Source organism: Chionomys nivalis, chromosome 7 (genome assembly GCF_950005125.1).
Source record: "Chionomys nivalis chromosome 7, mChiNiv1.1, whole genome shotgun sequence".
Lineage (NCBI taxonomy): Eukaryota > Metazoa > Chordata > Mammalia > Rodentia > Cricetidae > Chionomys > Chionomys nivalis.
The window spans coordinates 42,034,931-42,051,029 of record NC_080092.1 but is presented as its reverse complement, the minus strand read 5'-3'; the positions used below and the strand labels follow the sequence as shown (position 1 = coordinate 42,051,029).

The 16,099-nt window shown below is 52.2% G+C and overlaps 1 protein-coding gene across 3 annotated transcripts in view; it reads right to left on the bottom strand.

Moving 5' to 3' along the window:
* Positions 1–14,422, bottom strand: part of Rai1 (retinoic acid induced 1) — a 99,882-nt gene extending 85,460 nt beyond the window's left edge. For 2 of the 3 annotated variants that reach the window (XM_057774732.1, XM_057774735.1), the window contains exon 1: positions 13,979–14,422. The gene's annotated coding sequence lies outside the window, so the exon portion shown is untranslated. Of the gene's footprint in view, positions 1–1,510; positions 1,776–13,978 lie in introns of all 3 variants that reach the window. The other variant, XM_057774731.1, reaches the window with a different exon arrangement.
* Positions 14,423–16,099: the final 1,677 nt, after the last annotated feature.

Sequence of the window (16,099 nt, the reverse complement as noted above, 5' to 3'; positions counted from 1 at the left end):
GACAACCTGAGCTGCATTCAGCTCTGAGTTACATGGGAGGAGCCTAACTAACTGTGCCCAGATTAGCCCCTAGCCAAGTCTAGGACTCCCATTTCCATAAGCAGTACTGCACTCTTCTTGGCCTCTTCTTGGCTTGTGAACAAGGTGCATTCTCACACATGAATGCATGAGTGCATGACAACGCAGGCAGGCAGGCTCTCCAATTACAGTCTCTCACCCTGGCCGTGCCTCATTATGGGCAGCGTTCATACAGACAACAGATAATTTCAGTGCCTTCATACAATAGGCCTGTCACACACAGCTGTTTACCAGATGAAATATATTATTACTATAAACAGTCACAATGGCAAAGAAAAACCCATGTTCTTTGTGGCCTTTCCTGCCTCCTCATCAGAGCCAAGGGGACCTAGGGCCCACTGCTACCCTTTTACAACTGAACTGAGTGAGACCCAACGCCCTTTCCCCCAAATCAGAGAGCTATCCCATTCCTCTGCTGCCAGCTGCTCTTCAAAGTTATCTGACCCCAGGGCCCTGAGCAGCCTGTAGGGTAACAAACCACAGGACCCAGGTTCAATTCCCAGCACCCACATGGAGGCTCACAACTGTCTGTAACTCCAGTTCCAGGGGACCTGACACCCTCATACAGACATGCATGCAGGCAAACGCCAGGCCACTGCCCAATGGGGACAAAAAGTGGTGTGTTGGTGTATGTTTGTAACCCAACACTTGGGAAGTGGAGGCACAAAGATTGAGAGTTCAAAGCCAGCTATGAAACACCATGCCAACAACCAAAAGGCGGAGGCTACAGCACAATGGCAGAGTCCCTATCAAACAAGCTTTGCGCTTAATTCCATTGCCAGCACCACACAAAGCAGGGGAAGAGTCCCAAAGCACCTCTTCCCTAACACAGAGGCCTCACTCCACATGGTACACATGCTGAGCCATACCCAAGAGAATCTACCAACCACAGCAATAGTCACATAACTATATATTGGTCCATAAATACAGATATATAGCCACCAACAGTACCCACTTACACATGAGAACAAACTCACATACTACAAAAGTCCTCACAGGTAACTAAAACATGTACAAATTGGGAACCTGTCAAAATTAGCAGCCCCTCTGTTATTAGTCAGCAGATACAGTAGCACATATCTGTAATTAACACTGAGGAGCCCGAGGCAGGACGATTACCATGAATTTAAGGCCAGCTTGGACCACAGAGTGAGAGCCTACCTCAAAAAACTGAGGGTGAAAAAGACTGACACGATTCACATTCACAGGCGTGTACCCATCTCCTCAGGCAGCTCAATTCCACACATGGGTGGTACCCAGCCCACAGGAAGGAACCCAGATAAATCAATCTTGTGCAGACAAGGAATCCCAGCCACAACCTAACAAACTCACCCATACAGGTAAAGTGAATCAGTCTTTAATAACCACTATGTCAATAAGCTTATTAATAAAATAAAATGTACAGGGTACTGTTTGCAGGCTCATAACATACCTATAGCATCTTTTCAATAGTACACACTGGTGACTGCAGGTAGTGATCAGGCAGGGTCTGATGCTACTCCTGATGCCCCTGTGCCAGGAAAGCGACAGTCTGTGGTTTTCCATCCATTAAATTCAGCTGCCACCCAAAATGCAAGTACAACATTCTTCTGTTTAGGAAGCATTCCACTCTTTAAGTCTTAGAAGCCTTTCCAGTGCAAACCGTCTAGCAGCTGAGATCCTCCAAGGCCCACTTCAGAGGACTTGGGTAGCTAGAACTGGAAAAAAAGAGGCTGGTTAGAGGGTGGATGGAAGCAGAGTAGTTAGAAGTCAGGCCTGGAGATTGGCTGGAAAGAGAAAGGTGGAGGCCTGCATGCCTCCAGTGAGGATATGGAACTAGGACAGCAGACCCTGATTCTCAGCAAGTCCAGGCAAAAAGAGTAGTCAGGAGATGAACACAGGCCTCTGTGTCTGAGTGGAGGCTGTCTGGCTCTTGGGAGGTTAGGTCTGAGCCTTGAGTCTTGCTTGTCTGGCCAAACCAGTCTTTGCTTGAGCCCAGGGCTCAGCAAGGTTGAAGAGCCTTCTGAGTCCCTGTACAGACTGGTGGCTTCCTTGGCCTCTTATAAGAAAGACTGACTCCTGGTCCAAGATATTTTTTTTTTCTTTTTCTGGTCCAAGATACCTAATAGAGATTAAGGGAGGCAAGAAAGACCTACCAAGGTTTTGTGGACAGAGAAATAAGCAGAGTGGCCACCTGACAGCTCAACAGACTGCCAGCTCTCCTCAGATTGAGACTCCCCATTCAAGGTCCCCCACAGATGCATAGGACAAAGGATCCCTTGTATAGCATTACAAGAGAAAGGCAGAGCATGTGCCTCCTGTACCTACAGGAGTGGTGGCATATTCAAATGGACAGACCTAGCAGGGGTGACACTAATACAGGCAAAACACCTACCTCTAGAGACCAGAGCATGGGTAAGTTTCTTCCTTTTAACTTGTCATATTTTCCAAAAGTTCTATAATAAGCTTGTCCTCCTTTTATAGCAAGGGGAAAGGCTATTAAAGTCACCAAGTGCCTTACAAATCCAAATATACAGCACGACTCCTTTATTCTTTGCATTCATGGTGTTCATCCCATATTGTTTCTCACATTCACATCTATGGAAAGCACGCCAGCATTGGTCCCAGACTGGTGGGATTTAGAGTGTATGTGTGTACATATATCTTTTTACCTCCTAAACCATGTCATTGGCCCTTTTATTTTTTTGAGACGAGGGTTTTGGTAAGTTGCACAGGCTAGTCCTGAACTCATGGGATCGAAGGGTCTTCCTTCTACACTCAAGGAGCTGGGATGACAGGCATGTGTGGGCCTGGCTCTCCTGCTTTTGAACTTCTCTACAGCCAACATACTAATGGTATGATAACCTCATGAAAAACAAAAACAAAAACACTGAACTGACTGGGAAGTTTTCCCCCCCACACACACACAGAACCTCATTATTGAGGCTGGCCTCAATACTGCTAGCCTCCCAACCTCAACTTCCTTAGTGTGGGCAGTACAGGTGTGCACCACTACTACTGGGCTAGGTATGATATTGCAAGATTGCATCCTCCCGCTTCCACAGAAACCTACTTTTAATCTGTGTGTGCCCTGAATGAAGTCAAAGAAAGGCAGAGTCCAGCTGCTTGAGAGAAAGTCTTCCTGCTAAGCCTTAAAAAACAGTATTAAATTTAGCTGCCTGCTCCAACAAGCAGAAGGTGCAGAAGCCAACTGAATTGGTGCATCTTATTGGACTAGAGGAAAGAAAACAGATTTGGGGTGTGAATTTAGGGACTCAAAGCATGAAAAGCGTGTGGAGAAAGGGCAGTGTTAGAAGGGGGCAAACTTGGCAACAAAGTTCAGGAAGAGGTTTCCCCAGAGCAGGCGATGGGGCCCGGGCTCTGGAGATAAGAATGCGCCTCCCGGCCAAGCAACCAAACGGCTACCAATTACAAGGGGCCAAGGACTGGGCTCCGTCGAGGACCAGCGGGACCTTTAGGCCCATCATTGCTGAGGCAATGGAGTGTCTGCGCATTCCCCGTTCCTCGTTCGCGAGGCAACGCGCAAAGAAGCACCTAGTCTGTGGCGCGGGAGGGTGTGGGTGGGGGACAGGAGCGGTACCCCTCCTCTTAGGTAGACTGCAGCACACAGGCCGGGAGCCTCAAGAGCACCGTCGCAGGTCTGGAAGCCACACCTCCGGCTTCGCGTTCCCGGAAAGGGGCCCGGCTCTGCCAGGGGCGGGGCCTTGGCTGCCGGTCCCAGCAGCGCGGAGCATGACGGGCCAGGCGCTGCCATAGCGACGCAGTGCCCGCCCCGCCCCGCCCCGCGCACCTCCCGGGTGGAACGCCGCCTAGGGGGGCGCCCGGGGCTGGCGGGCAGGAAGCGCGGGCGTCTGCCCTCCCGCCGCCCGTTTCGAGGTCGTGGAGAGGAGAGGAAATGGCCCTGGAGCAACCACGCAGCTGCCTGATCGTCTGGCCGGACCGCGCCTCCGTGGATTGGTTCCTGGCCTGAGCCGCCTGGAGGCTGGCCCGTCCGGTGTCCTCACTAGGATAATGAATAAGACTCCACTACCACTACTACCCGAGACGCCCCCTCACATTCTCTGCGGGGAAGCCAGTCTTCGTGCCTGTCCCTAACCCGGCGACCTGCACCAGTGATGGGGCAATTTGGCTCCTAGACCTGGGAGAGTGAACCTGTTTTCCCCTCCGCAGAGCTGCCTCCCCCACTGAAATCCCCACACACGCCGTGTTCTTAGCTCTGAAAAGTCTGTCCTCCCAGGTGGCCATGATTCTCTCCCTACTACTCCATTTTTTCCTAGCAGCCACAGGCAGCAAAGTGGGACGGGAGCCTGGCACTGGCTAGGCCCATTACACTACTAAGGTGTGATAGCTCCAGGGAGTAAATTCGTTAGATGTGTTCAGAAGTCAAGCGGCAGGGCCCAAGCTTTGCGTGTCTACCGGAATGGCCCAACTAAGGCCAGAAGCAAAGGCTCGACTTCCCATACCTCCTCCCTCTCTCGCCTACCACAAGCCTGGCTTCCCTTCTGAGCCGCCAATCTGAAGCCACACAAAGGCCTGTTTGTTTGCTTTCACTGCGACTCCCCCCTGGATCCTATGTCTTTTCTCTGCTACCTGCCGGCAGGGCTTCCTCTCTCACCCGCCAGTGGGCTGAAGAGGAGGGGCGGAAGGGAAAGAGGGGCAGCCATTGCAGAAAGCCCTGCCTCATGATCACCCCCTTCATTCCTAGAATCCACCTCCTTAGTACAAGGGGCTTTCAGTTTGACGGCTTAACAAATGACAACGATACTGGAGCCCCTTCAAGGTGTCTTAGAATATAGGGTGCCAGCTGGGTGGGGAGACGTCTGGGTAGGGGGAGGCGAGCAGATAGGCTCACCCAGCCTCCCCCTCTCCATGTGAACAAAATTTGTTTGTCAGGAAAGGCTGCCCTGGCTTTCCAAGCAACCTACAGTCTGCCAGGAGATATGGAGATGAACGGGACCATTGGAGGCCTCATTGGAGCAGGCAGAAGGATGGTGCCCGTTTCCTAGTTTCCACTCAGATGGTGGGTGCCCTTCTCAATGCCCACCTTGGTCAGGCACCCGGAGAGAATGTCTTTTGTCTCAGAAGCCCTGCACAGTCAATGTGAGCTGAAATAAGGCTTTCACAGGCAAAGAAAAACAAACAGCCACATTCCACACCACCTTCTCTACCTGCAGAGGGAGGTTGCCCTCTCTCCCCATTCAAATAAAGAAATTCGACACTGATATAGCACAGAGATAGGCAATCTGGCCTAGCTCCTCCACCAGGGCTCTTTTATTGCACCTTGCCAAGCTGGGTGGCCCAGGGCGGGTTCTTACCTCCCTGGGGCCTCTGTTTCCTTTCCAGGCTGAGTTTAACCCCTATTGCCACTTCCAGGATGAAAATATTGTGCCCACCAGAGAGCAGAGGAAACCAAAAGAAAAAAAATCACAGGAAAACAACAAAAACAAAACAAAACTCTCCCTAGTCAGAATTCAAAATTCAACCTCAGGCCTCCAAACCTTAAAATGCTTCTTTCCAGATCACAGTGTTATTTCACATCAGTCGATGAGATCTATGAAATGTGAATGACTAATACGAAGGGATAGGTAGTAAGTAGGGTTAACATGGCACTCAATAGTTGTGATTCTCAACTGGTTGAGGTCATGTGGGACCCTTAACCTTTCTGAGCTTTAGTTTCCTTGATAAACCATACCAAATAGTGAGGCTTCGAGAGGAACACCCAATGCCTGGCACAAAACAGGCACAGATTAAATGACAGCCTCTCCTGATCATCACTTTCAGCATCCCAAGAGACAGGCCTTCACTCATCGGAGGAATCAACCTTCCCTTGCCTTTTCCTTCATCAACTGGCCCTGTCTGCAAGTATCTAATCCCCTCCTCCCATCTCCATCCTCTAGAAACTTCAGGTAAAGGCCATGGTCACCCCACCTGAGGTCCCTAAGCTCCCATTCTGCCCAGGAGACAGTGTCACCTCAAGGGAACAAAGCCAGCTCTGTCAACATTATGCTAAGTCTGACTTGGCAAACCCTCTATTTTTAGTGCTATTTTGAGCCACAGTGGGGATTTTCTGTGCTGTCTCAAAGGTATCACACACCGGATTGCTTCCCATCCCCTCTCCTCTCTGTGCTTGACATGAAAATGTTCTTCCTCTTCTCTCTCTCCCCAACTACTAGAGAATACAATGCAAAGAAGGGCAAGCAGGTAGGCTTCAGTCACAGTACAGCCTGGGACAGTAATGACCTCTATTCTCCCATACCTAACCTGATCTCCTCAATCTCCACAATACAACATAATGGGAGCTACAGTTCCTCAAACCAGAAGAGGCAAAAGAGTTTTTCTCCTTAGCATCTCCCTACCTCTGGAAGCTTCTCCTAGATCCCCTAAGGCTTAGTCTTTATCTGGCAGTCAGCCTTGCAATAACACCCTTCCCCTCCATCCCTGAACTTTAGTGATTGGGTCATGCATTAGACTACAAAGACTGCAGAAGGCCATCACTGGTTCTGCACTTTCCTTTTAGCTCATTCCATCACAACTAATCATGCAGTTGTGATTATTACACAGTCCTATCTGCAATGCCAGCGTGTTCACCAGACTGGACACTTGAAAATGGCAGGGATTATATATCTATGCAGCTACTAACACTTTTGCAAGCAAGGCTTGTTGAGCACTCAATGCTATAGATGTCTTGGCCAGCTGGTTTGTTGTTATAGTGACGGTGCACTGCAGAGTATTCTGCAGTATTCCTTAGCTGAGACAACCAAGACTGTCTCCAGACATGACTCAAACATTATCCAAGTGACAAAGTCAACTCAAATTGAGAGCCACCTCTCCATAGCCTATCCCAGTGCCCCTGAAATAAATGAATGCATAACTCCACTCCACTTCAGAACAGGTGGTTTTGATTTTACCTCTTATCTCAATTACAACATTTGGTAACAGAGCAGTTAGCACACAAAAAGCAACTTTCCCACACCAGATCTGGATTGCAAATGCTTTAAAAACTATGTCTCATAGGTACTTGCTTTTACCAACTGATACATGAGGATGCAGGGGTTCCAAGAGGTTGGGGGATCTGCCAAAGGACATATAGGAACAGCCTAATAGCCTCTGGTAATTAATGTTACTCAACTAGAAACCACTTTCGACTTTAACACTAGATATCAAAGTTCCTTCTTCAAGGCTGAGGCTCACTTGGTGCCAGACAAGGTTTGATCTTCAGGGATGAATACAGCCTCACAGGGTCTCCCTGAAATACAATCAAACAAGGACAGCCTTATATTATCCTGGTAGCCTGGCTGAGGTAGGGTAGCAGTGAGTGCTGGTCTAGGAGCTACCTGCTCTAGCAGGGCCAGGGACCACTACTCCTTTCCAGTGGGTGCTACCCCTGGCAATATGGCTAGGTTGACCTGCCCCAGGCAACAATGAGTAAGAAGGGCTATTTCTGAAGAGAACACTTTGTATATATCAGACATTATGGTGCTTCATCTGTATGAACTCAGATTTCTCCATTCTGCCAGTAATCTTATAAGGAATGGTGTTCATTGCCTTTTACCTCACAGACAAGGAAAATGAGCGAAGGAGGTAAGTAACCTAGCCAAGTAATATAACCTGGATCAGAGCCTAGGCAGCCAGGTTGCTTAGAACTATGCACAGGAGGGGCTGGAGAGATGGCTCTGCCACTAAAGAGCACATACTACTCTTCCAGGGAACCCAAGTAGAGTTCTCAGCACTCACAACAGGGCAGCTCGCAATCACCTGTAACTTCAGCTCCAGAGTACCGGGCATATCTACAGACACATAAATAGGAGTAATACATACTTTTAAAAAAATCAAGCCAGGCGGTGGTGGCGCACGCCTTTAATCCCAGCACTCGGGAGGCAGAGGTAGGCGGATCTCTGTGAGTTCGAGGCTAGCCTGGTCTACAAGAGCTAGTTCCAGGACAGGAACCAAAAAGCTACGGAAAAACCCTGTCTCAAAAATTCAAAAAAAAAAAAAAAAATCAACCGCAGGGCTGAAGAAATGGCTCAAAGGTTAAGAGCACTGGTTGCTCTTTTAGGGGACCTGAGTTCAATTCCCAGCAACCATATGGTAGCTCATAACCATCTGTAATGAGATCTGGTGCCCTCTACTGGCCTGCAGGGAGAACAGTGTATGCATAATAGATGAAGATTTAAAAAAAAAAAATCAACTGCAACTCCAGTTCCAAGGGATCTAACAACTTCTTCTGGTCTCCATAGACACCAGGCACATACTTGGTGCATAGTCATACATGCAGGCAAAACACTCATATAAGAGGGAGGGAGGGAGGGAAGAGAAAATAAGAACAAGAGAATACACACTGTGTCTCAGGGATGGCCATAGCCCTTAGACCCTGGAAAATACGAGTTACTCAGCATAATGACTGAATAAATGAAGTCGGTTACACTGTCACTCAAGTCACAAGTTACTGGATATTGTCTTAGGGTCCACTGTCATCACTGGGGCAAAGTCCCTTTGCAAACAGAAACTGTGGCCAGAAGTCAGTCATTTTCATCTGCCTTCCCTCCACTTCCCTTCACCTCATCAGAAGAGAAACAGGCATTGGACTCCCTGTTCTGCAAGTGAGGGTTAGAGGTGACTTTGTCTAGGGAAACAGTCATTGATGCCTTGTTCATGTTGCAGAGCTCTTTAGTAGGAAGAATAACAGCCCGGGCTGGGGTACAGCACAAGGTTGACACGCACTTGCCTAGCAGGCTAAAGGCTCTGCATTCCATTCCCAGCATCACAAAAATAAGTATCAATCCAAGAATAACAGCCAAGAGGAGGGCTGTGTGCCAGCAGGACCCTCTCATGCTCATTTTAAAATGGAGGAAAATAGAGTCCCCGCCACCATCACCAAACAGTAGCTGATGCAGAATCTGAACTCAGGCTGGCTTCACCCAAAATTCATGTTTATATCCTCAAGCTATAGGGCCCTTTTTGCTTTTCATATCACAAAACAAATCAAGGCCATTGTCACCTTTAATGCTGGCAGCAATTCATAGTCCCATTTTTGACAGAAGAAACTGATGTTCAGGGAAAGGAAAATTGGATCCCCTAAAGAAGTGGTTGGAATTTAGACCTTTTCTCTGATTCTTAATCTGGTGCTTACTGATCTGTCCCAAGAGAACCCACTGCGCAGATCAGCACAACCTCCCCTGCACACCCTCCTTCAAGCCCCTACAGGTCTCAGGCGGGTGTTAAGCAAACCTGCTTCTCGATCTCAGCAGCCCTCTCAGCTAGCAGCTGCCCCCACCACCACCACCAAGAAACGAGCAACATAGGCCTACAGACTGAACACAGTCTACCCTGTGCTGACACTGACAGCATTGAGACCAGAGAGCAAGGGGAAGATTCCCTGCCTGATTCCAGCATCTCACCACAGCTCCCAGTCAATGACATACCACATCCCTACCCTGGCTCTGGCACATCACTTACTTCCCTATCCTGGGCCCCGGTGCAGTCATTCTTCTCTCCACAGGACCCTATGTGCCATTCGCCATCCAGACAGGCTACTGTGCAAAAATGGGGCATTTGCTGATTGTCAACCCAAGGTCCTTGAAGACTAATACTGGCTTGTTCAGTAGGAACACAGAAATGATGCTCTAATCACAGAGCCAATGAACTAATGAAGGAATGCCTGACGTGGCCAAACCTCATACACTGGCTGCTTTTTTCCCTAAACATAAGTCTATCAATTTATAGCAAGAACACCTCAATTCCTTTTGCATTCCCTTGTTTCCCTCTGTCCCACTCTCTCAGTCCAAGGTTGCCTTCACCCCTGCACACCTTGAGCCCAGCACATCCCATCACTGTCTCTCCCACCCCTGCCTGTTTGAAAAGCTCCAGAACCAGCAGAACAAACTCTTGTCTTTTGGCAGCCAAGCCTCAGCCTGTGCCTGCCACCCCCCACCCCCGCCCCTGGTGTCACATTCCAGTCTTGGGTCTTCAGTGACCCACCGGAAAGGGGCACAGCTCACCCTCACTCTTGGAGAAACAGGATGAGCCAGTTTCTTCCAGCCTCTGGTGGTGAGGGGGGAGCAACTGGTCTCTCTCTCTCTCTCTCTCTCTCTCTCTCTCTCTCTCTCTCTCTCTCTCACACACACACACACACACACACACACAGGCGCGCGCAAGAACAGGCCCCAGCCAAAGATCAAAGGGACCTCTGAATGGCTGTGAGGTTCCAATCCTCTACAATTCACCTGGGGCCCTACCAGGAAGAATTTCTAGGTATCTGAGTTCTAGTCCCTAGTCCTGGCTGTGGGCCCTGGAAGAGTCACCGAGACTCAGCTGCTCTAGCCTCATGGGCCCCGCAAAACGGCCTATCATTCAGACATCCTCGCTGGGCCACTGACACAGACAAAGAGCGATGACTCATTCTCTTGGAGGTCAGAAGGAGGAGACAGGATGTCTGTTTGGGTCTTGGGAGGCAGATGAAGGGCACCCAGGTGGAAAGGGCAGCCCAGGCAAACTCAAGAGGCTGGCACGAAAACAGCTGAGCTGAAAGGAAGGTGGTGTGCAGGGGCAGAGCAGAGGACACCAGAGAGGACCCCAGGAGCATGTGAAGGACCCCAGGTGTGCCTCTGTTCAGAAACCCAAAGGAGACTTCAAAGTTAGCTGCTGGGGTTTGGAAAGATCACTCCAGTCTCACCTGGGAGGTAGCAGAGAGGCCAACAAGGAAGCCCTGCACGACAGCTCCTATACCATCTCTCCTGAGTCAAGTGTCCAAAGCACAAAAGTCTCCCAAGAGCAGCAGGCATGCTTCTCTCTCCTTTTCTACCCATGCCCTATGGAATATCACCTGCTCACACCCCGTCTTCTGTGGTTGTTACCTGGGTCTCATACACCTCCAAGGAGTATTTCATGCTTAGACCCTAACACGGCTTTAAAAACAATAGGTCTTTGGACAGTCCATGTTCTCTGGAGCTGGCATCCAGAGCCTGTCCCAAGGAGAACCCTGGTCTAAGGGCATTGTTACCAATGCACAAAGCTCCTCCTCCCTGGGAGCCACAAATATATACATACCACAGCCCAAGCAGCTGGTTGAAGAAAAAAAGGACAGCTATGTGCTGTCGAGGACATAGAAGAGCAGTCATGGAGCAGTGAATACATACCAGCTGTCTCAGCATCACTGACCTAACCATCTATGAATACCTATAGCTTAGGCAACACTGGGATTCCCATTGTACAGATGGAGACACTGAGGCCCAGAGCGATAAACAACTCCCTCAGTTAGAGTCTGGCCCTCATCCACTATCCTCCTATGCAGAGAGGAAATCAGTGTTGTAGAATAAGAGACCTGAAGGCCGGGCAGCATTCACGCACACGCCTTTAATCCCAGCACTCGGGAGGCAGAGGCAGGCAGATCTCTGTGAGTTTGAGGCCAGCCTGGTCTACAAGAGCTAGTTCAAGGACAGCCAGGGCTACACAGAGAAACCCTGTCTCGAGAAAAAAACAAAACAAACGAGAGACAGAGAGAGAGAGAGAGACAGACAGACAGACCGACCAACCGAACGACCGGGGGATGTTTTCATGTGGGGAAAAATAAAAGTACGTATTTGTACATAGCCTCTTGCACACACTGAGAAGCAGAGGGTAGAGATACACTCAAACTTTACAGGGGCCACTTGAGCTGAGGGTCTTTCGCTCTACATGCTCTTTGCTGTCTGCATTTTTCACAGTGAGAAGCTCTCTACTTGTTACTTGAGCCATGAAAGGAGAGAGCAGTTGTGGGGTCTCAGTTACTGTTTGTGGAAGGAATATACAGCAGGGCCATTTCCTAGGCCTGCTTTTTCAAGTTTGCTGTGAAACACTGATTTCGTGGGTTACAACCAGCCATTTCTCTAATCAAACAGACTGGAACAGAACTGTCAGAGATTAGCACACACACAGGAGGGTGGCTGGCTAAACTTTGGCTTTCCCTATACAGTCCTTTGCACATGGCAGTTTTTATGGTTGTTTTGTTTGTTTGTTTTGGGTGTGTGTGCGCGCGTGTGCGCGCGTGCACGCGCGTGTGCAGCAGGATTTCATCATGGGAAGGGCTTTTTAAATCAATGGTCCAGATTTGGGGCTTAAAAGAGAATAAGGGCCCTCGTGCAGAGGCCTCGTGGACCAGTGGGAAGAAAGACACTTCTGATGCTGGAGGCCCCTCCGCAGAAGTCAGAGAGCTGCCTGATTGTCAGGGAAGATTGCATTCTGCCCCCTCCTAAGATGGCTTCTGAAACCTCAATCACCCCATACACTCTCTTCTCTAAGGAATGACTGTGATGAGCGCCTCGCCAGACTTCTGGGGAGGCTGCCTTGGGACTAGGATGCCTGTGTCTATGCCTTGTTCTTGGGCCCCACATACCCTCTGGGGTGTTGGGAGGAGGGGTGGGAAACTAGATTACTCTTCAGCTCCAGATCCCAAGGGTCACGTCCCAGAGAAACCTCTGGAAACAGCTGTGTAGTCAGCCAGGAAGGGCCTCCACTCCACTGCCCCCCACCCTAGCCTGACTGGAGCTGAGAGAGGAGTGTGTGCAGAATGGGGGAGGAGAAGGCGGACAGGATAGGAAGCAGAGCTCCCAGATCTGAGCTCCCATCGCGCTGGCGCCTCCACATCACAGCTTGCCTGGCCCCACTCTCCACCCGCCTCTCCTCCCAGGGCAGCAGACAACTAAAAAAAGATAAAATAAAAAGAAGTAATTCCCCTCCTCTGACGTCAGCGCGAGGTCTTAACAGCCCAGCAGCCGCATGAAACTAGATTGCAACCAGATGTAATGCCCTTGAATTCTCAACACAGCGCTGCCATTGGAAAAGGGGATGGGGGTGGGGGGCGCGGGGCCCGCTAGAACCGCGACACAGGCGCTGCGGGAGTGCGTGCGGTGGGCTGGGAAGCGCCGCCCTGGGTTCGCCATGCAGGCACGCAGCCCCACGTCCCCAGTCCTCAGGAGCGTTTTACGCTTGGGTTTAATCCATTCGGAGCCCCCACGTCCAGGGTTCTCGGGACGAAGGCACAGCTCCTAGCCGCACTCCCGCCCTGCTGTGTGAATGAGCGACTGAGAGCCCCAAGAGGAGCGGGGTCACTGGGAAAACGAGCGCCCCAGGAAGCTGGGGCCGCCGCGACCTGGGGCAAGCCTTGTGTTTCGCTTCCCCTCTGGCCCTCCTTGAAGGCCTCCGATTGTGACCAAAGCTCCAAATGTCACCCCCGAACCTTGTAAGCCCTCGCCCCTGCCGCGCTCGACCCGGAGCCCCACGAGCCCCTAGCCTCCAAAGGCGTGGGACTCGGCCTCGAAAGGACCGGCGGGCCTGGCTGCCGAGCCGCTTTCGGGAGAGCACCAGGCTTGCGTGTCCCGGGCTTCAGCCGGTGGCGTCACCCCGAAAGGCCCGTGCGCCCCGGGCCTGGCCACGACGGAGATCCCGGGTCCGGGGGACCGCTTCCTGCTCAACGCGGGGCCTGCACACAGGCCCGGGCGGGGACATGCGGCGAGTGCCATGTCCTGTGTGACCACGAGCGGCCCTCGCAGCCCGGACACCCGAGAGCGGGCTACGCACCGAGCCGCCGGCTCCCCGTCCCCACCCAGAACGCACCACAAAGCTCCCTCGGGCCCGCGCCGCGCCTCCCCACGTCCCCGCCCCACACTTGGTGACACTGGGCCTCGGCTCCCAGCGCCCGCTCCCAACCAGACACCGACGATCCAGAACACCCTCCTGTAGCCCCTACACGGCCACCGGCGGCCTCACGCCGGCGCCACACAAAGCCAGGCCGCGCGACCCCGCGTCCGCGCCCCACTCGCGCTCGGCACCCGCTCCCGTCCGGACCCCAGCCAGCGGCTGGGTCCCCACGCCTCGCACCGCCCTCCGCCCAGGTCCTTGTCCCCGCGCCGGGCGCCCCGCTCACCTCGGCACCCGCTCTCACTCCGGGGCCCGGCGTCCGGCACTGCGACTTCGCGGCCCTGAAGCCCGCGCGCCCATGGGTGACGGGCGCGGCGGCCGACCAGGCGGGAAGGAGGGTGGGCCGCGGCGCCCCCTCCTCGGACCGCGACGCGGCAGGCTGCCAGCTACCTTCGCCGCCGCCACCGTCGCCGCCGCCTGGCTCTGCGAGCGGCCTGTCCGAGCCCAGGCGCGAGCGGGGGCGGCACCGGGACGCCCGGAGCCGGCGGCGCACGTAGCGGGCCTTGACCGCGCACCCTACCGGGTCTGCCTGGTGCCCGCGGGAGCCTGAGAGAAATGCGATCCCCTCCACACAGGAAGAGCGGCGGGCGGGCGGGCGACGTGCGGGGGGAGCAGGAGAGCGAGAGCGCGAGGAAAAAAGTTCCCGGGCGGCCAGGCAGCTCTCGCTCGTGGCCTCGGGTGCCAGGTGGGCCGTTCGCGCCCCGACAGCGCCCCCTAGCGCCCGCGCGCCCCACAGCACGCCCCGTGTCCGTCTGGGGGCTGGGGCTTGACGGATGGCCTGAAGGTGCAGCCCAGCAAAGGGCCTGGGGAAGGAAGGCAGCAGGACTTGGTCTGGTCTTGGTCGAGGAGAATTTGGATTCAAGTCTTGGGCCGGACCACTACCCTCATTCCACCACCCCCATCACTAGCCCTCATCTGAGACCGTTTCTTTGGTTTGAGGATCAGTTTCAAATTTCCCCAAGTTAGAGGTGAAATGTATTCCCTGCACACGTGGCATCTCGTTGGGTACTGAAGCAATGTGGTCCCCTGCTTGTCAAGAAGCTGGCATTGTGTGTGGGAGACACAGACAGCCAACAATGATCAGGTCCATAACGAAGATAATTTTAGAGAGAACTAAGTACTAGGAGGAAAATCAGCAGGTGCAGTGATGGATTTAGCTGCGAGCGAGCGGCCTGTCAGAACAAATAGCTAAAGAGCAGAAAGGAGCCTCCACCAGCGGCGCAGGGAGGAACATTCTCTGAGAGGAAAAGACAAGGGCAAGGGCCCTGAGGCAGGAGTGGTCTTGATCATACCCAGTGGGAAAAGAAGTGGGGATGCTGACTTCCAATCTAAGGCCACAGTCTGTAGGAAATGTAGCTGCCTTCTAAGGGCTGCGGGAAATAAGCCATCAACAGATTTTAAGTAAAAGAATCTTGAATGAATTAGTGAATGACTAATTTATACTTGTAAACTGCTGTTGCCACCCCATGGTCTCTCCTGCCAGCCCCTTCATCAAAGCCTGAGCTATTCATCCTTTACTGAGTGAAGGTCAAAGCCCCCGAGCTCCCAGGTGACTTGGCACAAGTGAGTCACTCTCTCAAGCCTGGTTCTTCCTCTGCAGCGTGAGGTGTGAGGTGTGGTGCTACCTACAGTGCCTTTGTCTTGTACCGGGCCCTTCACTCCTTCCTCCTCCTTCTATTCATTCCGACTACCTGTCTGTTAGTCCCCCACATCTACAGAGGTTCTCCGCCTAGAATGACCTGCCAAGACCTGCCCTCGGCCCTCCCTGCCAACTGGCCGGAAGCACAAACTCTGGGCACAGAGCAGGGCAGGTGGGGCCCTGTGTTGTCTCAAGCCTGCTTCCAACCATGACTTGGGACCTGATTTCTGAGCTTGGCATCTTTATTCCCATAAGCAAAATGTGGTGAGCAGTCCTTCCAGATACACTAGGCAGCAATCTCTCCCTACCTTTCCTTTCCTGGTTGCTGAACCTCTTGGTAACTACCGGAAGCTGGAAAAGGCGAAAAATAAAAATAATAATAAAAAAAACAGCAATAAAGCTGCAACAGTTGTCTGACTCCTACTTCCTCCCTTGGTCTTCCTCCCTGCTCGCCTGAGAACACGGGCTTGTACTCCAGCCACTTGATGGCCTAGAATTAGCTCTTCATTTCAACAAGACCTTTAGTTCAAACCCTTCCACAGCACATGCCCCTTTTGCTGTATATCGAAGCTCTTCCTGGGCTCCGGGGATTAGAAGCTGGACACCTTTGGGAGCTGGTGTCTACCCCTTGCCTTACTGCTACCCCCCCCCCACAGACTGCTGCACAGAAGAGGAAACCGATTCACACCAGCAGTAGCGGGTCTGGCA